General features: G+C 42.2%; 1 protein-coding gene, 1 long non-coding RNA gene and 1 pseudogene across 3 annotated transcripts in view; 1 reads left to right on the top strand and 2 right to left on the bottom strand.

The window, feature by feature from the left end:
• The window catches only part of PHC2 (polyhomeotic homolog 2), a 114,437-nt gene extending 112,347 nt beyond the window's left edge, over nt 1–2,090 (bottom strand). The window contains exon 1 of one of the 2 annotated variants that reach the window (XM_059875717.1): nt 2,010–2,090. The gene's annotated coding sequence lies outside the window, so the exon portion shown is untranslated. Of the gene's footprint in view, nt 1–1,175; nt 1,583–2,009 lie in introns of those variants that run through there. The other variant, XM_024976356.2, reaches the window with a different exon arrangement.
• A 5,837-nt stretch (nt 2,091–7,927) lies between these two features.
• On the bottom strand, nt 7,928–26,156 carry LOC101906781 (uncharacterized). The gene is made up of 5 exons (XR_009492210.1): nt 25,913–26,156; nt 25,614–25,818; nt 24,596–24,634; nt 9,859–10,101; nt 7,928–8,179 (listed from the first exon to the last, which is right to left on the bottom strand). It is a non-coding gene; the product is annotated as an uncharacterized lncRNA (long non-coding RNA).
• Nucleotides 15,191–17,859, top strand: LOC788197 (inward rectifier potassium channel 13-like; annotated as a pseudogene).
• Nucleotides 26,157–27,127: the final 971 nt, after the last annotated feature.

Here is a 27,127-nt window from a genome sequence, read left to right as displayed (position 1 = left end):
AGAGACCAGGAGTGAAGCTCAAAAAAACGAGGAGGGAAAAATGCGGGGGAGAAGATCAACAAGATGGAATCTATCACTGGAAACTGTGGTGGGAATTAGAAACTCTAGGTTACTTTGTCAAGAAAGGAAAAAGGCTATGGCTGCATTAAAGCTGTTGCCTAGAGATACCATACTCCTAAAGCCTCTAGGACTTCCCTGGTGGCTCAGATGGTACAGCGTCTGCTTACAATATGGGAGACCCAGGTTCGATCCCCGGGTCGGGAATATCCTCTGGAGAGGGAAATGGCAACCCATTCCAGTACTCTTGCCTGGAAAATCCCAAGGATGGAGGAGCCTGGCAGGCTACAGTCCATGGGGTCGCAAAGAGTCGGACACGACTGAGTGACTAGACTAAACTAAACTAAAGCATCTATATTCACAGTTTCCTCTGCTTTGGCTGCTCTTTCTGTTCTTTCCAATCTTCCCTGCAAGGCAAACTCCTATTCATCCTTCAAGACCTTACTTAAACGTGTTATTTTCTGGGAAGCCTTCCCAGATCATCTCACACAGCTATCTGTTCCCTCCTCTGTGCTTCTTTATCGACACATCTATTATGCTGTTACCACTTCAACTGCCAATTTTATTTCTGTCTCTCCTACTACTTCTCTGAGGACAAGGATTAATTATCTTATTCATCTTTGCATCCCCAAGACATAGCAGAGTGCCTGGCAAACAGCAAGAGTTTGTTATTGTGTGATAAAAGACATCAAGAGCAACATGAAAGTGAAATTTGCACTTCACTTGCAAAAATCAAATTGGGTCCTGGTACTTTTCATGTGTAATTGCACTTTCCCTTGATTCAGAAGAAAGGACTTTAGACTCAAAAAAATTCTATTGATATCACCGGTCATCTGCACTACTGAGAGAAATAGCCGTCTTCCCGCGCCCCCCCTCCCCCCCCACCACTTCCAAGAAGCTCCCAGGACAAGCTTAGTATTAGTGGCACACGGCCCATCCTACCATTTCCATTGTAGTGAAAGCTAAATTACACTGTAAGCCTAAAGCTGCCACCATTCTTAGTGAACTGGTGGTGGTGGGTAATTAAAAAAACACACTTCTCTAGCAGACCTAATAGGAGAGTGAGGGAGGAAGATAAATTTAATCCTGGCCTAATAAGAAATTTGTTAGAAACTCACGCAAACAGCCGCTTCCTCTGGACATGACAGACCCGATCCAGGTGTCCAGCAGTGACCTTTTCCCATGAGTGTCAGGCCATCACCCAGCACAGAAAACCAGGGCCCAGTGCCTTTCTTGGGCATCCCTCCTTCTGAAACCTGGCAAATCTTGGGGGGCCTGCTTTTCCTTTAGGGGATTGTCAGCTCCTCCCAGCACCGACAATCCCCAGGTCCCTTGGCTGGTGCCCCCCAAGCACCGCTCTTGCCTTCGTCCCACCGGGGCCCCAGCCTGACTCCGGGTCAAAAGTGCCGGCGGCTGGGCTGTCAGGCCGCGGCTGGGAGGGAGCGCCGAGGTCAGGCCCGACCCCCAGGTCTCCTCCACTCCGCGGGACGCGCGGAGTAGACGCAGGCCGCGCAAGGCCACGGGCTACTCAGGCGCGGGCCTCTGGGCGGTGGGGGTTGGGGGGCGGGGGACTCGGGCCCCCCCCCCAGAGAAACCGCGCGAGTGCGGGTACTCCAGCCGGTTCCCCGCAGCCCCCCGCGAGTCCCGGCCCCAGAGCTGCCCCGCAGTCCTCGCCCGGCTGCGTCCCGACCCCCAGGGCGTGCGGCGGCCGGTCGATCCGCTCGCCCGGTTGCTCGGCCCCCACGCGGGCCCCACGGCGCGGATCCCAGGTCAGGCCGCCGCCGCCTGCCTGCCGGTGCCCACGGCAATGCCCCGCCCAGCGCAGCCCGGCCCGGCCCGGCCTTGACAGCTGGGTTCCCAAAGGGTTAAGCCGGTAGCGCGGCGGCCGGAATGCCCCGCGCGCTGCCAGTCCGCCGCGAGCTGGCCCCAGCGCGCACGCGCCCGCCCGTTACCTGCGGTCGCGTTCGCGCTCCTCCTCCACCTGGCTGCTCTTTCCCGGGGGCCGCCCCTCAGCCCGCCCCCTCGGCTCGGCGCCGCGCACCCTGCTGGCTACTCGGCCAAGGCCTGGGGAGGAGGGGCGTGGGGGCGATTACCATATATTAGCATACCAGCGTGCGTCACGTGGCCTCTCCAGCCAATTGGCACTGTGGAGAGGCGGGGATTGGGTTGAACACGCCTAGGTGCTGCTCCGGGCCTGAACCGGTGGCCATGACAACGTCTGAGAGGGAGGGGGTGAAGGGGGGAGGCACAGAGCATCTTCACTACCTGAGCTGGTGTGAAGGCATCCCCACATTTCCCACCCCGTGGAAGGCGAGGGGCTGAATTTGGCTCCTTTGGCTCCTCTCAGAAGTATTCAGATTCAGCAGACATTTATCGTGCGTTTACCATGGGTCTAACACTTTTCTGCAGAATATGATTCCCTGGATAACCCTGTGATGTCTGTAACCCCACTTGGTAGAAGGGAAAGAGGAGGCTCAGAGAGGGTAGATCACTCACCCAAAGTCACAGAGGCACACTGAATGACAAAACTAGAGATTGAAGCCCATTTCTGACTTCAGGGCCCCTGAGTTATTTTCTCCAGTAGGGGTCTCCCAGCACCTCCTCACAATTCCAGGTATACCAAGCAGCTGGAAGAATCCTCATAGAAATTCTGTACAGGGCTTTAATGTTTCCTTACAATGACCTTTGAGATTAGTAGGCAGAACAATGATGCCCAAATCGCAGATAAGAAATGAGGCTCTGAGAGGTGACAGTGATCTATCTTTGGTCAAACAGCTATTAAGAACTAGTGCTTAATCACTATGATTTACACTCAAGCTTGCTACTTTATAAACTTTTTAATTCAAACATGATGGTATTGCTATGACTATTTTACATATTAAGAAACTGAGGCTTTGGGAAGTTAAGTAAATTGCCCAAGGTGACACAGCTAGGAAGTAACAGACAAGGGTTCAAATCCAGGTTTATCCGGCTGCAAAGCTAGTCTCCTAGAGTCTCATTGGGACTAGGCTCATTTAATTTAGATTCAGACTTCAGAACTCCTTCTCAAACAGAACTTTCTCTCCTATCCTCTTAAGATGTGACCATGTTCTCTTTAATCTTGCAAAATATTACATGACAGGTGATATGTGTTAAGGTCACAGAGGCTAAATATTAAAGGAAAACAGAGTCACCTCTGCAGGTGGGTTAAGGACACTCTATTATTCTCAGTGCTTCAATTTTACCCCTGGGGAATTTGATAGCTTGGTGAAGGCTGAATAGCTTAAAAGAATAGGCGCCTCCATTTAGGCTTTCCTCTACTTCTTCCTCTAGTTTAGCTCAGTGGATCTCTAACTAATTATTGGACAAAATAGTAATACCTCAAACCAAATATACTAAACTTTATAGGCATTTAAAGAGATTAGCAAATGTAATTTTGTCTGTAAGTACATTTAGCCTTATTGGGCTGACTTAAAACCCAATTTCCTCCTAAGCTGTGATGTTTGGTGTTCAAGAGCCCAAACTTGGAGGCAGACCTAATTGGGTTAAAATCCTAATTTGCCTACTCACTAATTGTGTGGCCTAGGGAAAGTTACTTAACTGCTCTGCCTCAATGTCCTCATTTATAAAATAGGATAGGAATGGTGTGAGAATCAAATGAATTAATGAACAAAAAGTATTTAGCACAAGCTATGGCTTAGAAGTAAAACCTCCATAATTGTTAGCTGTTATTGACACAGGAGCTTTAGTAGGAACAGACAACCCACGTGTACAGAATCTCTCAAAGTTTCCTAGCTGGCTTTGGAATTCTGGAGCTGTCTCTCATCCCTTGTGGCATATTAAACAGCCTGTTGTGCTGGTGAAGGCTTGTTATCTCTCCAAATGACATCCTCTCTTCTTAGGATCATAAATAATTCCTGGACTCAAAGGAGCTGGTTTCTCCTGTACATCTCCTAGCACCAAATTACCGGAGTGGCTCCTTGCAGAAAGGGATCTTGACAAACAGTGGAGCCATAAGTCAGGCTTCTTGAAACACTTTTATGAGCGCCTTAATGAGGGAGATGAGCTGTCATCAGGAACTCTTCCCGACCTTCCTGGCCACAGGAAATGAGTTCTTTGTGCTCAAAGGGTTTCCAAAGCTGAGGCGTAAAGAGTTTTCAGGAAGTGGGGCAGTGATGAGAAGCTGTTGACTCAGAGAATCCCAGGGCTAAACAGCCCCCATCCTGCCATTCACCTTATAGGGTCAAATTACTCAGGGCTTATTGCAGCAATAGCACCAAAGGGTGGCTTGCAGGGGTGGATGTTAATCCTTTCCCCGTCCCCCGATGCACACGCTTCAACAACCAATCTGCCACCATCCTGAAAGATGGAGCGGTATAGACAGTATTTAAGAGCATTGTCTCTGCGGCTGAAGAAACAAGTGTGAACCCTGCTTCCATTATTCTCTCTCTCTGTGTCCTTGGGAAACTTGCTTAACCTCTCTGTGTCCCAATTTTCACATCTGCAAAGTGGGAAAAATACAGTGCCCACCTTACAGGCTCTTGTGAAGATCAATGAGTGACTAACATAAGGTGTTCACTCCAGGAAGCCCTGGAGATATGTTTGCTAATTCAACAAAATAAACATGGAGTCCAATACAACAGTGTACTTTCTGTAGAGGTGACCGCAGCCCTAAGAAAAATGCTCTGGACCCTCTCCTAACTACATGCTGCCCCTTTCCCTTCTGACTTGCAATAGGAAGAAGATGTGCTTCAGGGTTCTACTTTGAATGTGGACTCTGCCGCATTCTGTTCTGTGAAATTGGTCAAGTTATTTTACACCCTCAAGCCAGAGTTACATTATTTGTAGAATGAGACTTACTTCCTCCTGGAGTTGTTCTGAGCATTCCAGTAAGATCGTATCTGGTAGGAGGTGATGAGAGCCTCCTACTCTCAGGACAGAGATCCTTCTTGACCATAATCATGTTTCTCTTTTACTGAGATATTTCTAGTGATGTCTTTACTTTACAGTAATGAACTAATATTTAGTGAGCACTAACACTGGCCCTGTGCTATATATCATATATACTTAGAGTAGAATGAACACCTGGAGTCCAAGATGTGAACTTACCCAAAAACACAGTGGACGTCAGTGGTGGAACCAGGATTCAAGCCTGGACTGTCTAATACCCAAGTCCATGCTAATGACCCTCCATGCCATAGGCTTTCCACTCCAGCTCAGCTCTTGGAACTCAGTTCTCTTTCTTTAGCATTCCTCTCCCATCCATATACACACTGTCCCTGGTGGCTAGCAGTGCCCAGCACAGTAAGTGCTCCACGTGTGTTTACTGAATGGGTGAAAGTAAATGACTATGACATCCTCTTATAGTGATGAAAGCCTCCTTTTTTTCTTGGACTGTCCCCATTGGGGAAGAGAAGCAGCTGGCAACCCTCCTCCCCACCTCCTAGCATCCTATTCCTGCTAAATAATCATGTGGAAGGCTTTCCTCCCTCTCCCTGGGGGAATCAGGCTGCTGCTGCTTTTTTTTTTTACCCCCAGAGATCTAGGAGAGACACAATGATGACTCATCTTCAATGAACATTTGGAGACATGTCAGGGCCGCTGGTGCTTTTAAGGGCTCTGTTAATATCCATCAGTGGGATCATTTCCAAATAATGGCCTTGGATAAGTATATTAGTTTACTAGGGCTGCTGTAACAAAATACCACAAACCAGGTGACTTAACATAAAAATTTACTCTCACAATTCAGGAGACCAGAAGTCCAAAATCAAAGTGCCAGCAGGATTGGTTCTTTCCTGTGGGTGAAGAGGGAAAATCTAATCAGTGCCTCTCTCCTAGCTTTTGGTGGTTGCCAGCAATCCTTGGCTTAGTCGTGTATCACTCAAATCTCTGCCTCCATCATCACACAGCATTCCCTGTATGTCTGTGTCCAACTTGCCCTCTTCTTATAAGGATACTAGTCCTGTTGGAGTAGGACCCACTCTAATCCAGTAAAGTGAAAGTGAAAGTCACTCAGCCATGTCCACTATACAATCCATGGAATTCTCCAGGCCAGAATACTGGAGTGGGTAGCCTTTTCCTTCTCCAGGGGATCTTCCCAACCCAGGGATCAAACCCAGGTCTCTCGCATTGCAGGCAGATTCTTTACCAGCTGAACCCACAGTGAAGCTCTAAAACCTCATCTTAACTTGGTTATGTCTACAAAGACACTAGGTTTTTAAAAGGTGTTTGTGTTCCAAGGCTCATTACTGGCTCCTCCAAGCTTCCATAGGCTGGTCCAGTATTTGAGGGACTTTGGCACTTCAGACAAATCTAGAACCATCCCCTCTCTGACAGTGCAATCCTGCAGCCTTTCTTCCCTTTAGTCACATCCATTGACTAATCTTGGAAGCATCACTTCTCTGAATCCTGCAGCAGATGAGCATGAGGGAACTCCATGGGGGCAGACACAATGTCTTGTTCATCTTTTTTGCCCCCAGTGGTAACATAAAAACCATCATAAAATTGGCTCTCAATAACCATTTGTTTAATCAATGAAAGAACATTTGCTCCAGTTAGTACCAAGGGTCATTTATTTCTCACTGTTTCTGCATCTAATTTTCAGTGACAGTTGCAGAGTTGGTTTAAGATACCTGAATTCCACTCTGAAAGACACAGTTCTTTTGACATGAATATTCCATTTGTCACTACATTATTAGAAGAGATGGTATTTTGCTCCTATTATTGGTGGCTGATACAAATATTGTCCTGCCTCAAGCTGTCATCATGTGAGATCGCAGCCTGGAGCAGTGAGGCTGAAAACTGGGGCAGGCTGGGGTCAGAGATGGGGTCAACCCAGCCGGAGTTGTCAGATGAGAGCAGGGGTGAGAAGGAGGTCAGATGGGAGATCAAAGTCCAGGAACTAGGCAGGTACACAGTCAATCCTGGCTCTCCCAAGGACGGTGGCCTGTGACTGGAGCCCCTTTGGAAAATGTCTCATAGGCAGGTCCCCTGAGCTGGCCGCCTGCTCAAAGGTCCCTGGAGGGTTCTTTGTAATTGATCTGGGTATGAGTTCCCTCCTCACAAAGGGGATACAATCAATCAACATTATTTGGCAAGCCTCATGTTCATATGATCAGATAAACTTTAAAAGCCTGGAAGCAGTCTTGTTTGTTTTAGTCACATGGCCCCAGGCCTGCCGCTAATTTTTAAATTTATGGTTTTAGGTCTAATGCTGGTTATGCATCAGGATCAGCTGGGAACCCTGGCTCAAATACAGATCCCCAAGTCTTACCCCCAAAGATTCTGATTCTCTGAGTGGTCTACTGACACCTAAAAAGACTGTGTGGTGCAGTGGTTCAGGGTGGAGGTTCTGGAGCCAGACCTGCTTAGATTTGTAATGGTTTTGCCATTAACATGGTGAACCTGGGTGAACGTCACCTTCGTGAGCTTCAGTATCTTATCTATGAAAGAGAATAGGATAAAAGAATAGAATAAAAGAGAACAATAATTGCCGGGGTCCTGCCCCGGCTGATCCAGGGTATTCGAAGCGGGGACGGCGTCGGCGACCTATTTATTTAAATATTTTATCAAAGATATAAAGAGTAATAGGATGAGGATAGCTCAGTAGGAAAATTCAGTGGAGAAAAGAGGCTGAGTAGCTTGGTTTACGCGGGAGACCAATAAAACTTCAAGACAAGAAGTTTGCACCACTTACGTAGGCCGCAGGCGTCCTTCCGTTCTCCCGAAGGAGAGGAGACACTGAGGCCTCCCCGGTCGGATCTTAGAAGCCCAGGCATAATTAGTAAGCATGGTGGGTTCCGCGCTCCAGATGGAGACTCAACCAGAGTGAGAGAGAGAGCGACATGGGGAGACCAGTATTTCGAGAAACTGATCCCAATTCTTTATTTTCCAGAGTCTGTTTTTATACACTGAGATGTTATACAAAAGTCACGTGGGGACAGCAGTCCTGACTTTTATTAAAGTCAGGTGCTTCACACAAATGTATACAGAGGTCTTAGGGGTGTTACATCATCTTCTGGCCAGGGGGGCCTGCTGACAATTTACGACCCTCTCCTTGTGACAGCGGTCAGTCAATCAGGACACTTATTTCTCCAGGGCTGATTATTCTCAAAACAGACGCCACCCAAATAAAGTTACATTCCTACAGGGTGAGGGTGTAGTGGGTTTTAGCTAAGGAAAGAATTTACTTAGCCTAAGGTCTAACGTGATTAATATCAAAGGTTAATACTTATTTCTTCTATATATTCATTAATGTGTGTAAGGGCAGGGGATGTGGAGACTTAGCAACAAACATTGGCTCAACAAATGAAAAACCCTTCACCAATACAATTTCTAATCAGCCCGTTATACTTATACTAATAGTTTTCTAACTTCTCTAAAGAACCCGTTTTTAGAGGGTTTAAAGCATCTTGTGCCTCTCACGGTTGGGAGGCTGTGAGCAATCACATGTGGCCGGACGAGCCTGTCAGGCAGGCTAGAGAACCTTCAGAGGAGTTTGTAGGTTAAAACACTCTTATCACGCCCAGGAATTATTATAAACTGGAGCTCTAAATTAACTCCTTCTCCAAAAGAGGTGGTGGGGGACAGCCCCCCGTAAAGTCAGAGGTGTAGGTGAGCACAAAGTAGTAAAGTAGGCAGGCTCTGGTTATGGGGGTAGATGCTCGAGGAGTTCCAGGGGGACTCCTGAGGCTCGATCCCGCCTTTGCGTATGTCGAGCCTCCTTCCTCATGACCTTTGTCACGGGCGGAGTACCTCACTCTGGCCCCCAACAAATAATTTTCAGTCAATTGATAGTATGTGAGGATTAATGATTTAACACATGCAAAGTCTTAGAATACTAAGTGCTCAATAAATGTTACTTATGATTATCTTTCTTTGTACCAAGCTCTATGAGTGATTTAGAATCACAATCCTTCTCTCCCTCCCTCTCTTCCTTCTTTCCTTCCTTCCTTTTTTCTTCCTTCCCTCCCTCTCTTCCCTAAACAATTACCAAGGACTCTTCCCTATCAGGGTTTCCCAGGTGGTGCTAGTGGTAAAGAACCCGCTTGCCAGTGCAGGAGATGTAAGAGAGAGATGCGGGTTCCATGCCTGGGTCAGTAAGATCCCCTGGAAAAGGGATGGCAACCCACTCCAGTATTCTTGCCTGGAGAATCCCATGGACAGAGGAGCCTGGTGGGCTATAGTCCATAGGGTTGCAAAGATTCAGACATGACTGAAGTGACTTAGCATAAAAAAAAACCTCCCTACCAGGACCCAAGCTATACACATACAATCCTCTTCAGTTTACAGTCTAGCCTGGAAGCCGGGATTGGCAAGCACTGTTGTACTCACTAACTTCAGCTCTCTGAACGCTTACTGGAGCCTGAGGCTGTGGGCTTCACTTCTGGTGTCCCTCCAACAAGGCTCCCCACCTCCCAGGGAAATAAATAACCTTCATTTCATACCCCCAAAACAGAGCAAAATGGAAGAACACAGAGTCATTTAAACCTGGCATGCCATTTTCTAGCTGATTGACATTGGATAAATCATATTTACAGGGTACTTTCTATCTACTGCCTGCCCAGTATCCCTCGTCTAGCAACACCATACCCCTTCTGTGTGCATAGAACTGGGGAGAACAGCCAAACATAACTGTGAGTCCACCTCTCACCCAAGCCACTGATGACTGGTCAAGGGCAGGCACCTAACTCAAGCCAACCAATCACGTCCCATTTCCAGGACCCTGGAATGGTGCTGAAGCCCTGCTGTCTTGCCTGATTCTGAATGGAGGTGCTATAATCTAAGGAGATGTTGACAATGGGCATTTTCCATGAGGCATACCAAGAAACAAGGCCAGTCAGCCTGACGTTGGGAAGAAAAGCAAAGCCAGTGCTTGGATTGAAGTTTCTGATGGTCTCCCTTTCACAGTCCCCAGCTTTGGATTCTGCAACACGACTTCTAGCTTTATAGTAAAGTCCTCTTTCTGTGGACGTCAGATGTAAGGTATCTCTTGTTTTCACCAGGAAGGCAAGTTTACCTCCAGCAGCTGGTTCTGTCATGCTCAAGAAGTCCACTTCTGAAGGGCTGCTCAAAAGAGAAGCAAATTCAAAGGTCCTGGTGTGGATAAGACCAAAGACCTAAAGAGCTCTGGAGCCTCTGCCCCTACTTTGAATGAGCTTTTGGGTCAGAGCACTTTAGAAGCAGAGAGAGGAGGAAAGAGTCTAGGGTCTTCAACACTAGTCAGGGGGCCAGTCAGGCTTTTCATGGAGGGACTGCAATTTCTAACTTTCCTTAGTTAAGAAGGAAACTCCTGGAGAGCCTCAGTCTCTCCTGCCACTTGGTTGTGTTCTGTTTTTTCATATTTGCAGTTTCTTCAACACAGGCACCCTTTCCGAATGCAGCTGGATTCCCCCCACACTTGGCATGCTTGTTAGGATTTGTCTGTCTCTTTGGGGTGGGAAGCGAGAAGGTGAAAGCAGACATTTCTGTCCTAGTATTTCCTAAGCTGTTGCTATTTTCTTTGCCTCAGGCCTGCTTATCCTGGCATGTCATGGAGCTGGTTGATGTTACCTCTCCCAGCACCCCTTTTGATCAGCTGGCTGTCAGTTCTTCCATTTCACAGACAGGGGTAACATTTAGCTGGTTTGTACCAGTGCAGTCTCAAATGCTTGCTAAATTAGTGAAATGTTTGTATTGATTGCTGCTGCAAATCCCCTAAGTGCCCCTCCAGCTTCCCATCACCCCCACTTTCTCCCCTGGGATCCCCCAGACCTCTGTACCTTCTGGCAACTGAAAGGTTAATACTTAGCATAGCAGGGACCTCTGGCATACTCACTGCTCTAGAACTTGGCTTGAACATTTGGGATGCTTTCTTCTCTGTTTTAAAATACAGCTATATTTTACTTTTTTAAAAAACTTATTTTCTTGAAGTCAAGTCTTGATTTTATTGAAGTATAGTTGTGTTAATTTCTGTGGTACAGCAAAGTGATTCAGACACACACACACACACACACACACACACACACATATATATATATACACACATATATATGCACATTAAAAGTTAAAGTGTTAGTTGCTCAGTCATGTCCACCTGAAACTATCACAATATTGTTAATCAGCTATATCTTAATACAAAACAAAACATTTTTAAAAAATAAGTAAAAATAAAAACATGCCCACAGTTTTTGGGCTCTCCTCCCAACCAAACGTGCAATCTCATTTCTCCCCCTTTCCACTTGGGCAGAACTTAGTGTCTAGCTGCTAACAAGTAGAGTGCAGAAAAAGTCCAGGAATCTGACTCCCAAGGCCACGTTAGCAAAACTTCTTTCTGGGTCTTCCTCTGAGGACACTCAACCTTGAAACCCAGTTTAGTTTAGTTGCTAAGTTGTGTCCGACTCTTTTGCAACCCCATGGACTATAGCTGGGCAGGCTCCTCTGTCCATGAAATGCTCCAGGCAAGAATACTGGAGTGGGTTGTCATGCCCTTCTCCAGGGGATCTCCTAACCCAGGGATCGAACCTGGGTACCCTGCTTTGCAAACAGATTCTTTACCAACTGAGCCAGGGAAGCTGTACACACACACACACACATAGATTTTTTTCATATTGTTTTCCATTATGGTTTATCACAGGATACTGTATATTTAGTTCCCTGTGTTATACAGTAGTACTCTGTTGTTTGGCATGCTTTGTGATGCTTTCCTGCCCTCTGCCTTACTAGTTAGATATTTTAAATACCCGCCTTGTTTAAAGTGAAGTTTAGAGAAGTTAACTAAAGTAAGTCATTCTTTTACTCATTCACCTACTCATTTAACATGTTTTTATTGAATGGCAGCTTTATGCCAGGCCTGGACATAGTGCTGAGGATACAAGCTGAATAAAACTAACATGGAGTATCCAGGGTAGTGCAGAGACAGAATTGGCAGGGAAATAGATAAACATACAATAAAAGCCCGATTAGTGCTATAAAACAAAAGATGAGGGTGCCGTGGGAGAGAATGACACAGAGACCCACTTTTAGAAACAAACAGAGATCATTCTGTCGTTTTTGAGACTGCATCCAATTAGTGCATTTCAGACTCTTTTGTTGACTATGAAGGCTATTCCATTTCTTCTAAGGGATTCCTGCCCACAGTAGTAGATATAACGGTCATCTGAGTTAAATTCACCCATTCCAGTCCATTTTCGTTCAATGATTCCTAAAATGTCAATGTTCACTCTTGCCATCTCCTGGTTTGACCACTTCCAATTTACTTTGATTCATGGACCTAACATTCCAGGCTCCTATGCAATATTGTTCTCTATAGCATCAGACTTTACCTCCATCACCAGTCACATCCACAACTGGGTGTTGTTTTTGCTTTGGCTCCATCTCGGCATTCTTTCTGGAGCTATTCCTCCACTCTTCTCCAGTAGCATATTGGGCACCTACCAACCTGAGGAGTTCATCTTTCAGTGCCCTATCTTTTTGCCTTTTCATACTGTTCATGGGGTTCTCAAGGCAAGAATACTAAAGTGGTTTGCCATTCCCTTCTCCCGTGGACCACATTTTGTCAGATCTCTCCACCATGACCCATCTGTCTTGGGTGGCCCTACATGGCATGGCTCATAGTTTCATTAGACAAGGCTGTGGTCCATGTAATCAGTTTGATTAGTTTTCTGTGACTGTGGTTTTCATTCTGTCTGCCTTCTGATGGATAAGGATAAGAGCCTTATGGAAGATTCCTTACTAATTTTCAAATCATTCAAGATGTCTTCCTTAATTGAAAATATATTTCTTGTCTACAAATCACAGGTCTTAGCCTAAGCATTTCTGAAGAATAATCAGTAGGGCTCTTGGACAAAATTAGGCTTACTAGGGTCAAAATGTCTATTTTTGAGGCAATATAGTACTGATTCTGGTCTACAGACTGAGCAGGAATTCACCACCACTTACTACTTTTGTGATCTTAAGAGACACATTGTGCCTCAGCTTCATTACCTATAAAATTGCATTAACAATGGCACTTATTACTATGAAAGTTAAGAAACGTTGGTCTGCCTAGGTGGCTCAGTGGTAAAGAACCTGGTGGCCGGTGCAAGAGACAGAGACACAGGTTGTATCCCTGGGTCGGGAAGATCCCCTGGAGGAGGAAATGGCAACCCACTCCAGTATTCTTGCCTAAAGAATCCCATTGACAGAGGAGCTTGGCGGCTACAGTCCATGGGGTCACAAAGAGTCGGACACGACCAAGCAGTCATGTGCACATAAGTATTATTAATACCAATAAAGCAACAAATAGCCCAAGAGGTTATTCTGTGTCTGGCACTACTATTGGCTTCACATGTGAAGTGTTTGGTATGCCTCCTGGCAAATAATAAATAATTTATATTAGCTAATATAATCAGTATTGACATAAAAATTATGAATAAAGCTAACAATGATTTTAAATGGATACTTGAGACATTAAAGCATTACTAAAGATGCTAAAAATTAGGCTGTCAAAGACTATCTTGTGAATGCAGTATCAATTATCTTGAGAAGACTTATCTCACCAAACTCTCTAAATGAGACAGCTTCTTGTAGTTAAAAAAAAACAAAAACCCAACTATAAAGTTAGCCAAATTTGGAAAATAATCCATATGCCCTGTGAAAATTTCACTGTGGATCCTCAGTGATCTCATCTGAAAAATGGGATATGAATATCTATTTTGCTGAGACCCCAAAGAATTAGAGACAATGCAACATGAAAGCACCTAGCACAATGCTTATGAATATTTTGTTATTATTATTATTATTTACAAAAGGGCGGATATCAGGTCTTCTAAAACATCAAAAAATCTAGTAAAATGAGTCATTAAATATCTGTGCCAAGAAAAAAAAAACACTAAATAAAATGATAATGACAACTTGTTAGGATAATAAATTATAAAACATTAAGGTCCTAAGATTTTTTTTCAATTTATAATATGAAACTGAAATGACCATCTAATCTAAATAAATTTAACAGTCATCCCAGTGTTCCATCAGCAACTCAAGTCTAAAGAAAATATAAGAGAATGTCTCTAATATCAGCAAGCAATGTTAAATCAGCTTTACGACAAAAGGGAAAGTATCTACCCAGCTGCTAAGGTCCATTTCCAACAGGGGAAGGCAGTCTCCAAAACCGCAAAGTTCCTAAACAGAGGAGGGTCCAGTAAACTCAAGCAATAGCCTAGCTCCACGTGCCTCGCTGTCATTCAGAAGGTAGGAAGGTGATACACAACACTTCCGAGGGCATCTACTTCTGAGGAAGAATCCTCAAAAAAAAAAAAACCCAAAACAAAATGAGTCACACATGAACCCCAAGTACTGGACTGAGGCAGAGAAGAAAGGAGCACTCAAGGGAAGCAAAGCCGCATCTCCCACTCTGTTCTGGCTGCCTCTGCCTAAGTCCTCCGCACCTTTGTTGTATGCAAGGATGGTCACATGGAAAGCACATGTTAGATTTCTATTCATCAGAGAAAACATAAACAAAGATGAAAACTGACTACAGTTAAAAACTAGTTTTATTAATATGTTTTAAAAATTGCCATTTGATGTCTTAATGATTATTTTAGTTCATTAAACTTAAAACTTTTTCTTCTGGTTCATTTACTTTCAAAATTAATATTATCTTGAAATCTCTACCTGGAATTTCTTACCTCTCTACTATGTAGTCAGAACCAAGAATATTCAAAAGGGTGGCAATTCACCAGCCATAGAAGGAAAGACTCCATGAAAATGGCCACAAAGTAACAAAAACAAATAAAATCTAATTATAAAATTTCAACAGGCTAATTATAAAAGATACAATAGAACTACAGATGTCTAAAAGCTTATCCTAGCACTGAGTTTGGCTTCAAAACATTTTCAGTTAAACACTACACTTCTAAATGATTTCCATTTATTTAAACAAAGGAACACATATTTAATATTCCTTTTCAATATTCAGTTATAAGTTTAATTACAAAAAGTTATTTACATATAACATTTGGTCAAATCAGTACACACTGAAAGCCTGGACTTGAGCAAGAAAGATACAAAAGCACCAGAAAAGACATTAGTGGTAACCCCAGCCCTCAGAGATTTGTTAAAGTGCCAAATAGTATTTTAACAGTCCTTAAAGGAACCCGGAGAAGGCAATGGCACCCCACTCCAGTACTCTTGCCTGGAAAATCCCATGGATGGAGGAGCCTGGTAGGCTGCAGTCCATGGGGTCGCTAAGAGTTGGACACGACTGAGTGACTTCACTTTCACTTTTCACTTTCATGCATTGGAGAAGGAAATGGCAACCCACTCCAGTGTTCTTGCCTGGAGAATCCCAGGGACGGGGGAGCCTGGTGGCTGCCGTCTATGGGGTCACACAGAGTTGGACACGACTGAAGTGACTTAGCATAGCATAGCATAGCATAAAGGAACCAGTAAGAGATATCTCAAGGCAATCCATGATGAGCTATCAAACAAATGACTAAGTCAGTGAATGCTCCCTTATTGAAAACAGAAAGAGCTATCAGACTGGGAAAGCCTGCCGGGTAGTTGGGGAAGCATTCCAAAAAAACATTACAAAACCAGGATTTATTAATATTAACTATGAAACAGTTAAGGGTTTACTAATGCACTCTCGATTTCAGAGCATTATCGCCTGAGATGGATGACAGTCACTGCAAAGTTACTGCTCCTCTCCTGAGTCAGAGACTCAGAGGATGGTTACCAAGGATGGTCACAGCACGCTTCAGGAGGTCTTGCGTATCTTTGAGACGCTTGGGGAATCCTAATGTACATGTGGGGGCGCTAGATAATGCTGGTTTTCTCCGCCTCTTTTGTTATCCACTGGCTTGTCTTTGCAGTACTCTGGTATGTTCTAGCTGAGGTGAATGGTGACCGGGGACTGGATCATGATGCCCCACCTGAAAACCACACTATCTGTGTCAAGTACATCACCAGTTTCACAGCGGCATTCACCTTCTCCCTGGAGACACAGCTCACAACTGGTTACGGCACCATGTTCCCCAGTGGTGACGGTCCAAGTGCAATCACCCTCCTTGCCATACAAATGCTCCTAGGCCTCATGCTAGAGGCTTTTATCACAAGTAATTGTTTTTGTTCTTTAAAAAAATATAGGAATATTTTGGAATGGGTATAATCAGTTATAAGCAATCATACTACAGAACAATTCATTCGCATTATTGACAAGTAATGCCTGAGACTGAGAAGAAAGAGTCAAGGGTCAAACAACTGGAGAAATTTTTAAAAATTTGATTCTATATTAGCCAAAAACATATGAATAAAAAAATCTAAAAGGAATTTTTCAAAGGAGCTAAATATTTTCTTAAATAAGTGAATAAATATGTTCAATGCATATTACTGTCATTTTACCTAGCAGAAGAATTTGTTCTTTTTTTAAAACATTTACTGGGTTAGAATTTTCTCCTGAGTTCATTTTCTCAACATTTACTCAACACTAGTGAGCCCAGAGCACCACAGTCAGTATTGCATGATAGAGAACAAGAATACACATCCTTAGCAAAAAATATATATATATATTTGGTATCCTTTTATGTATTTTACTTTAATGCATTTAAAGCATAATTTTGATAAGAGGTCCATAGACCTCACCAGCCTGCCAATATCTGTGGTGCATTAGTAGTTAAGAAACCCTGATCTAGAGTTGTGGGGGTGGGGGTGGGGTTCAAAGGAGGATGCACTTGAAGCATACACTGAAATCCCCTTAGAGCCAGAGCCTTTTTAAAAGAAAAAAGGTTTCTATAAATTTCAAAGTTAAAAGTTCTTCAATGGACCACTTGTCTACTGGTCCCTTCCCTACCCCAAACCATTCTACTATGAATCTAATCTCTATTTCAACTTGAAGTAATCTGATGGCAACTAAATTGCATTTATTTTCTGTTGTATTTTTTTTTAAGCATGGGTAGGGATATAGGCAATGATGACTCTGACATCCTAACAAACTTCGAAAGTTTTACATCTCTATGTGACAAATGAATTTTTCTTATCCATTTTGAAATCAGTTTTAAAATAAGAATATATGTACTATTTTGAAAAACGCTTCAGGCTAATGAGAAATTAACAAGTTCAATTCCTGACTTATTTGGCAGGCATGACACTAAGAAATGTATAACAATTTGCTAGATCCTTGTCACTCAGAAAAAGTAATGACATTTCTAGTGTTCATTCTAAAAAAAGAACTCAATGGTTTCTAATTTAGGTGCCTTTGTGGCGAAGATTGCCCGGCCAAAAAATCGAGCTTCCTCAATTTGCTTTACTGACTTAGCAGTAGTAGCTCACCTAGATGGTAAACCTAATCTCATTTTCCAAGTGGCCAAAACTCAGCCTAGCCCTCTAACCAATGTTCGGGTCTCAGCTATACTCTATCAGGAAACGGCAAACTCTACCAGACCAGTGTGGACTTCCACCTTGATGGCATCAGTTCTGAGGAATGTCCATTCTTTACCTTTCCACTCACCTACTACCACTCTATTATACCATCAAGTCCTCTGGCTACTCTGCTCCAGTATGAAAATCCTTCCCACTTTGAATTAGTTGTGTTCCTTTCAACAGCGCAGGAAGGCACTGGAGAAACATGCCAGAGGAGGACATCCTACCTGTCCTCCCGAGATCATGTTATATCGCTATTTTGCATCTCTGTTGACCCAAGGCTCCAAAGGTGAATATCAAATCAAGATGGAGAATTTTGACAAGACTATTCCTGAATTTCAAACTCCTCTGGTCTCCAAGAGCCCAAACAGGACTGACCTGGACATCTACATCAATGGACAAAGCATTGACAGCTTTCAGATCTCTGAAACAGGACTCATAGAGTAAGAAGTATCCATTTTAGCACCCTATTTTTAAATGTATTAAATACACTCAGCCAGTTATGTAGCTGTTTTTCCTTCTTGTATCTCATGTTTTTTTCTTTTTTTTCCAATGCTGATTACATCATGATGATCAAGTCTCCACCCATAAAAAATGGCTGAGCTAACAATACACACTGTGGAAATACAACATTATACAAAGTTGCTATCTACGGTTATCTGCTGAAATCAATGCATGTGATGGTAACAGATATGTATAACAACAGAAATGCTATTGGTGAGTTTATATGAATGTGGTATGATACCAGTAATGAAGGTAAAAATGGACACACTTTACACAGTGAACTCTAGGAAAATCAGTCACAAACTTCTCATTTTCCTCTGCAAGTCAGAGCAACAGTCTAGTTTCAAACCTAGCTCCCTGGGTAGAATGATGATTTCACAATATTTAGTGAACATCCTTTTTAAACTGCTCTTTTTTCAAGACAACAAAGATCATTCCTTTGGTTCCTTATAAAACCAAACTGGGGCAAATATTCCTCCCTTAATTTTTAACAGCTAAGAACAAAAATTCACAAGAAAACACCAAAAAAATAGATTTAACCATAACTCTAAAAGCATTTGGGCATGACACTCAAACACACTTACATATTCATATATTTGTGGCAGAAAGTGATCACAGCAAGTAAAACAAGCACTAGCCTGACGGAAACTGTAGGGTACTATTAGGCAAAGATGCAAAATTTTATCTACTTTATGGGGAGGGAGGGTCAGGATGGGGAACACATGTACACCCATGGCTGATTCATATGAATGAATATTGTAAAGTAATTAGCCTCCAATTAAATTAAAAAAAATAAAGCTATTGTGCACATTAATCAAATAGTGATTTAAATATTACAACTATTCACCTGAATGACTTCCGACCAAAGTAAAAACCTTCCCTTTCTACCTAGGATCCGTTTAATAGTATAAAAACCTCATAGATGTAAATATATTTATGTTTTTGTAGATATAAAGGTTTAGATATAATTTAGCTCCAGGGGAAAAACCACCACTAGAAAAAGCAAAAAATAATTAGGCAATGAAGCATTTTCAAATCCAAGTTTCTGTTTCAAACTTATAACAGGTTTTTCTATAAATACAAAATGAGTGTTTATTCACCAGTAGGAGGTTGGACTAGATAAACCATTATTTCTTTCCAAATCTAATACTCCATGAAAATTATGCTTTCTCTGCTGTTTTGCAGGAGGAGAAGAGGACGACAGAGGATGAGATGGCTGGATGGCATCACTGACTTGACGGACGTGAGTCTGGGTGAACTCCGGGAGTTGGTGATGGACAGAGAGGCCTGGCGTGCTGCGGTTCATGGGGTCGCAAAGAGTTGGACACGACTGAGCGACTGATTTGATCTGATCTGATACTAAGACGAACCCTTTCCCTTACCTCCGGTTTAACTTAAGACTATCCTTTGTATACTTGTCATTTCCATTAAAAAAAAAAATTTAAACTGTCCTCAACCAAAACAAGACCCAAAAAACTCACCCTATCAGATTTCAAACAGATTTGTTGCTGCTCTTCTGAAATCTCCCCCATCCAGGCCTATGTGGGCTAAGTGAAAGATGAACCCTCCCCACTGGTGATGACCCACGCAGGAATCATTTCCTGAAGTAAATACTAGCCAGTAAAGGCAAGCAGTTGTGAAGAGCAGGGCACAGCAGGAAGTCACATTTTCCTATTCTTTGACCAAAAGGAGAAGAAAATAAAGAACTCTGGAGTGCTCTAAGACTGATAATGGCAAAGTATATCAATCACACATAAACTTAATTATTGAGTACTTTGTGGTTTAAAAATTTTAGGCATTCTTAAGTACTAGCTAGACCAACAGATTTTTTTTCCAACCCAAGACTGTTGTAACACAGACAGACAGCAGGAATTCTTATTTCTATAATAAAGTAACAAGATTCACCTAACCTGTGAAAATAAAGTAGTATTGAAGATTTACATGGTATGTTTTTTCCTAAGAGCTCCACATCACTTACACGGGTCACACAAAGAGGATGCCCAAAGTAACATAACTAGGAAGTGAACAGGCCTGTCTGGGCTCTCAGGCTCAGCACAGATGCAGTACCTTCTCCATTCAAGCCAGAGGGATCTTTTACCATACTATTTATACATAAACTTTACATCTGAAAATTAGATACGACTTTCCTTAGACACATATGGACTCCCCCCAGTAAAACTCCATTGGTATACTAATGCTATACAATAACAGACAGCTAAAAAATGCAATCAAATACTTCTGTCTAGGAGATTGAAAGCTTATGAGAGAATGATTCTTTCAAAGAATCACACCTTCTGTGTTAAGCAGATTAAGTTTTCTGCAAAGGCCCCATTATCCTTTCAGGTGAATGGAGTGCAAACTGAAAGAGGAGAAATTTCCTAGAAGGTGGGACCAGCAGCTCTAACACTTGGCTCTATAGCTCACTTACCTGGGCCACCTGGGAAATTAGTGATACTATCTCGGATACATGATCCAGGAGACCACAATGGAATGATGTTAAAAAATGCTTGTGGAAACCAATACAGATAGCATAACAGTCCCAATAAACTGAAGACAAGTAGACACCAAAACCCATAAAGCCCACTTTTATATGTGTGTTGTTGTGTTAGTCGCTCAATTGTGTCCTACTCTTTGTGACCCCATGGACTTAGCCCACCAGGCTCCTCTGTCAATGGAATTCTCCAGGCAAGAATACTGAAGTGGGTAAGCCATTCCCTTCTATGTGGGATATTCCCGACCCAGGGATCGAACTTGAGTATCCTGCACTGCAAGTGGATTCTCTACCATCGGAGCCAAAAGGGAAGCACCTTATATATGTACAAGCCCTTATTACCAACTGCCAGCAGCAACCTAACAGCCAAAAATTGCTATGCCTGCTTCAAAGTATTTCAAAATGCACTGAGTTGAACCTTTCCATATCACCTAGATTTTACTTCAATGATCTTTTAATTTCATCCTCACAGAATCATACTGTAAGATGATTTCTAATGAACAGAAATTATAATTTGAGTATTACAGGCCTTTTTTTGCCTCTACATCCTCCTGTGGGTATTCACAAGGGTCATGCACAATTCTTACTCAGATTTCTATAATTGAACCCACTTCTCTACTTCCTTACTTCATAAGAAGCAAATACATGATAAGAACTGTCTCTAACTTTAAAAAGAACAAATCATTCTGGAACTTTCAGTATTTAAATGATTTTAATTTGCTGCCATAGGACACCTCACAATGATCAGTATGTCAGTATGTCTCAACAAACTAGTTAACTACTGCTGTTCTGGGAGACAGTAAGACATACCATGAGCAATTTTTTTTTTAATCTACAATATTTTCAACAAAAGTTCATTACTTATGAAAGTTCAGAATCATTCACTTCAGTCACTCAGTCATGTCTGACTCTTTGCGACCCCATGAATTGCAGCACGCCAGGCCTCCCTGTCCATCATCAACTCCCGGAGTTCACTCAAACTCACGTCTATCGAGTCGGTGATGCCATCCAGCCACCTTATCCTCTGTCGTCCCCTTCTCCTCCTGCCCCTAATCCCTCCCAGCATCAGAGCCTTTTCCAATGAGTCAACTCTTCCCATGAGGTGGCCAAAGTACTGGAGTTTCAGCTTTAGCATCATTCCTTCCAAAGAACACCCAGGACTGGTCTCCTTTAGAATGGACTGGTTGGATCTCCTTGCAGTCCAAGGGACTCTCAAGAGTCTTCCCCAACATCACAGTTCAAGAGCATCAATTCTTCAGAGCTCAAGCTTTCTTCACAGTACAACTCTCACATCCATACATGAGCACTGAAAAAACCATAGCCTTGACTAGATGGACCTTTGCTGGCAAAGTAATGTCTCTGCTTTTGAATATGCTATCTAGGTTGGTCATAACTTTCCTTCCAAGGAGTAAGCATCTTTTAATTTCATGGCTGCAGTCACCATCTGCAGTGATTTTGGAGCCCCCCAAAAATAAAGTCTGACACTGTTTCCACTGTTTCCCCATCTATTTCCCATGAAGTGATGGGACCGGATGCCATGAGCTTCATTTTCTGAATGTTGAGCTTTAAGCCAACTTTTTCACTCTCCTCTTTCACTTTCATCAAGAGGCTTTTTAGTTCCTCTTCACTTTCTGCCATAAGGGTGGTGTCATCTGCATATCTGAGGTTATTGATATTTCTCCTGGCAATCTTGATTCCAGCTTGTACTTCCTCCAGCCCAGCGTTTCTCATGATGTACTCTGCATATAAGTTAAATAAGCAGGGTGACAATATACAGCCTTGATGAAGTCCTTTTCCTATTTGGAACCAGTCTGTTGTTCCATGTCCAGTTCTAACTGTTGCCTCCTGACCTGCATATAGGTTTCTCAAGAGGCAGGTCAGGTGGTCTGGTATTCCCATCTCTTTCAGAATTTTCCACAGTTTGTTGTGATCCACACAGTCAAAGGCTTTGGCATAGTCAATAAAGCAGAAATAGATGTTTATCTGGAACTCTCTTGCTTTTTCGATGATCCAGTGGATGTTGGCAATTTGATCTCTTGTTCCTCTGCCTTTTCTAAAACCAGCTTGAACATCTGGAAGTTCACAGTTCACATATTGCTGAAGCCTGGCTTGGAGAATTTTGAGCATTACTTTACTAGCATGTGAGATGAGTGCAATTGTGCGGTAGTTTGAGCATTCTTTGGCATTGCCTTTCTTTGGGATTGGAATGAAAACTGACCTTTTCCAGTCCTGTGGCCACTGCTGACTTTTCCAAATGTGCTGGCATATTGAGTGCAGCACTTTCACAGCATCATCTTCCAGGATTTGAAATAGCTCAACTGGAATTCCATCACCTCCACTGGCTTTGTTGGTAGTGATGCTTTCTAAGGCCCACTTGACTTCACATTCCAGGATGTCTGGCTCTAGGTCAGTGATCACACCATCGTGATTATCTGGGTCATGAAGATCTTTTTTGTACAGTTCTTCTGTATATTCTTGCCACCTCTTCTTAATATCTTCTGCTTCTGTTAGGTCCATACCATTTCTGTCATTTATCGAGCCCATCTTTGCATGAAATGTTCCCTTGGTATCTCTAATTTTCTTGAAGAGATCTCTAGTCTTTCCCATTCTGTTGTTTTCCTCTATTTCTTTGCATTGATCGCTAAAGAAGGCTTTCTTATCTCTTCTTGCTATTCTTTGGAACTCTGCATTCAGATGCTTATATCTTTCCTTTTTTCCTTTACTTTTCACTTATCTCTTCTCACAGCTATTTGTAAGGCCTCCCCAGACAGCCAGTTTGCTTTTTTGCATTTCTTTTCCATGGGGATGGTCTTGATCCCTGTCTCCTGTACAATGTCATGAACCTCCATCCATAGTTCATCAGGCACTCTATCTATCAGATCTAGTCCCTTAAATCTATTTCTCACTTCCACTGTATAATCATAAGGGATTTGATTTAGGTCATACCTGAATGGTCTAGTGGCTTTCCCTACTTTCTTAAATTTAAGTCTGAATTTGGCAATAAGGCGTTCATGATTTGAGTCTCAGTCAGCTCCCGGTCTTGTTTTTGCTAACTGTATAGAGCTTCTCCATCTTTGGTTGCAAAGGATATAATCAATCTGATTTCAGTGTTAACCATCTGGTGATGTCCATGTGTAGAGTCTTCTCCTGTGTTGTTGGAAGAGGGTGTTTGCTATGACCAGTGCGTTCTCTTGGAAGAACTCTGTTAGCCTTTGCCCTGCTTCATTCCGTATTCCAAGGCCAAATTTACCTGTTACTCCAGGTGTTTCTTGACTTCCTACTTTTCCATTCCAGTCCCCTATAATGAAAAGGACATCTTTTTTGGATGTTAGTTCTAAAAGGTCTTGTAGGTCTTCACAGAACCGTTCAACTTCTGCTTCTTCAGTGTTACTGGTCGGGGCATAGACTTGGATTACTGTGATGTTGAATGGTTTGCCTTGGAAACGAACAGAGATCATTCTGTCATTTTTGAGATTGCATCCAAGTACTGCATTTCAGACTCTTTTGTTGACCATGATGGCTACTCCATTTCTTCTAAGAGATTCCTGCCCGCAGTAGTAGATATAATGGTCATCTGAGTTAAATTCACCCATTCCAATCCATTTTAGTTCACTGATTCATTAGCATAGTTTAATAGGCTGAAGTGAACATCTTATTAAAAAGCATTAAATAAAAGCCACTATAAAATATTTTTTAGATCTATGTGAAAACTGCCCTTTAAGAAAGACAGTCATTTATCAAAAAGACCAGCTGAATAAATGACTAAAGTAAGAACAGTCATAGTTTTAGTCTTTGCTCTCGAATACAAAAGCAAACATTCTACTATTTTCTCTATTTCTTCTCACCTGTGAGATGCTAACTACTTTGGAAAAGGAGTTAATAGGCTGCTTCCTAACTTGAAATTTCACTTCATAAGGTAGCCTTAATACAGAATATATGTCTTGCAGAGAACTCACAGACTTAAAAAGTTAAACCAGTTCTAATGATTGTAATTATTATCCTTGGTTTCATGCAATACAGCCCTCAAATAACCATGGAACTCTAAATGCAAGCAATGCTACAACCCCATCTACTGAAGCGAGGCAAGTAACTGAGTGAATTTTTAATAAAGGTATCCTTTGTGAGCCTTAAGAACTAATGCCATGGAAATCTAGATAAAAATACTTCAAAACAGCAAGAGAGTCTTACCTACATCTTTTTGTCCTGGTTTGTCAAAACATGTCACCCCTAGAAAAGGTAAAAACCAATTTCAAATGTAAGAGTAATACATAGATTTCCCATCCATGACACCCATTTCCTATCTTTAATAGCAGTTTTTTCAAATTATAAAACAAATATATTGTTTTTGCCTAACATTTGGAAAACACAGAAAAGCACAAATATAAAAACAAAAATATCCATCTCACCTACCAAAAGCTAGCTTATACAGACCTAGAAGCTTTTTTTATTAGATACATTTTTAGCCAAATTCATGTTTGATTTTAGGTATCTGCTATACAGAGCTTTATAAACTGCTTTCAGAATGTGTTTTTACACAGGATTAAATATTTTCAAACTCATCCTAACTTTTATGGTTATATGGTACATATAGTATTCTACTGTGTAGACAGGGCTTCCCTGGTGGCTCAGAGGTAAAGAATCCACCTGCCAACGCAGGAGATGCAGGTTTGATTCCCAGGTTGGGAAGATCCCCTGGAAGAGGAAATGGCAACCCGCTCCAGTATTTTTGCTGGGAAATTCCATGGACAAAGGAGCCTGGTTGGACTACAGTTCATTGGGTCACAGAAGAGTCAGACATGACTTAGTGACCAAACAATAACAATTGTGTAGATATGCCATTATATAAGAAACCACACTGAAATTAAGTTGTTTGGCTTATTTCCCATTGTTTTATATTATACATGTTATCACACGGACATCTTTGTATATGTATCTGTGCAACTGCCTTTGCTTAGCTTGAAAGACTTCATATAAAGTCACAAGCAATATATAGAGAAGATGCTTTGATTAACAGCAACAAACAATAAAATGAAAATGTGTCTCACTGAGTGCTAATCAAACAGCACATCTAATTAACTATTAAATATCCATGCTGGCACAAAAATATTAATGTATTTATCTAGAATGTTTCTTCCTTTAAGTAAGGATCGTTTAAACATTTCTAATATAATTCTTATTCAATTAGCATTTTGGGGGAAAATGACACCTTGTAACTGTACAGAGAGCCTTCTCCTCTGCAGAAAGCAGAGAAGAAATGCTTTTACACCAAGAATCTTTGTCCCAAGATGTGACTCCTTCAGTTATCTTTCCTCCCAGCTCTGTGACCTGTCCATTTCCCTGCTGCCTCCTCGGCCAAACATCCACTTCATCAAAGCTTCCTTGGTAGAAACCACATTCACCTCTGCCTCTGCCTAAAAACAAGAACACACAGAAAATGATGGTCAGATGTCAACATTTGGCACAAGTTCAAAACAAACATTAATCTTTGAAGTGCTATCTACATACAAAGCAGGATGAAGTGAAGTCGCTCAGTCGTCTCCGAGTCTTTGCAACCCCACGGACTGTAGCCTACCAGACTCCTCTGTCCATGGGATTTTCCAGGCAGTAGTACTGGAGTGGATTGCCATTTCCTTCTCCAGGGGATCTTCCCAACCCAGGGATCAAACCCAGGTCTCCAGCATTGTAGACAGACGCTTTACCGTCTGAGCCACTAGGGAAGTAGGATATCTACATTTAAATATTTAGCAAGGCCCACTGAATCTTTACCAGTGAGACCAGTAATCGCAATGATGGCAGCGAAGTAGCTAGACCACAGGAGGATTAAAAAAAAAAGTTAGAAAACTGTGTAAGAGTCCCAGTTCCAGTCCTGAACAAGAAACAGTGTCAACATTGAGCTCCTTGACAGAAAAGTCAATAGTGGAATTCTAAGATCAGTAAACCATTATGACAAATCAAACCTTCTATTGGATTATTTTCTTTAAAAATGGAAAATGTGAGGAGTTTGAGAAGAGAGCAGATAAAGTACAAAAACCAGGCACAAATGTTAATTTCTTTAATTCCAGAGAAAGGATAATTTAATAGGGTCAACTCTAAACTATCAATTTTGTGAACTAACTCCTTAAAGAATATTCCACAGCAACCAAAGTCACTCTTTCCCATTTGTGCAAATCTTGGAGAAAAATATCAGGCAGCACTAAATTCAAACCACAGAGCTGGTAAAAAAGTGTGGATGTAGGAATTTATAGAGGCTCCAGTGGCTCAAATGTACACTGGCCTTTACTGAAGGCAATCTGATTAGATTTATCAAAATTTGACTCAACATTCTAATCAGAATTTATCCTAATAGAAATATTTGCACAAATATGCAAATATATATATATATATATATATATGGAGATCTTTGTTGCAATTTTTTTTGCTTTTTTTTGATATAAATTTATTTATTTTAATTGGAGGTTAATTACTTTACAATATTGTATTGGTTTTGCCATACATCAACATGAATCCACCACAGGTATACATGTGTTCCCCATCCTGAACCCCCCTCCCTCCTCCCTCCCCGTACCATCCCTCTGGGTCATCCCAGTGCACCAGCCCCAAGCAACCAGTATCATGCATTGAACCTGGACTGGTGATTCATTTCATATATGATATTATACATGTTTCAGTGCCATTCTCCCAAATCATCCCACCCTCTCCCTCTCCCACAGAGTCCAAAAG

The sequence above is a fragment of the Bos taurus genome, chromosome 2, assembly GCF_002263795.3.
Source record: "Bos taurus isolate L1 Dominette 01449 registration number 42190680 breed Hereford chromosome 2, ARS-UCD2.0, whole genome shotgun sequence".
Lineage (NCBI taxonomy): Eukaryota > Metazoa > Chordata > Mammalia > Artiodactyla > Bovidae > Bos > Bos taurus.
Note: the sequence above shows the minus strand (reverse complement) of the source record. Positions and strands in the feature narration are given on the sequence as shown.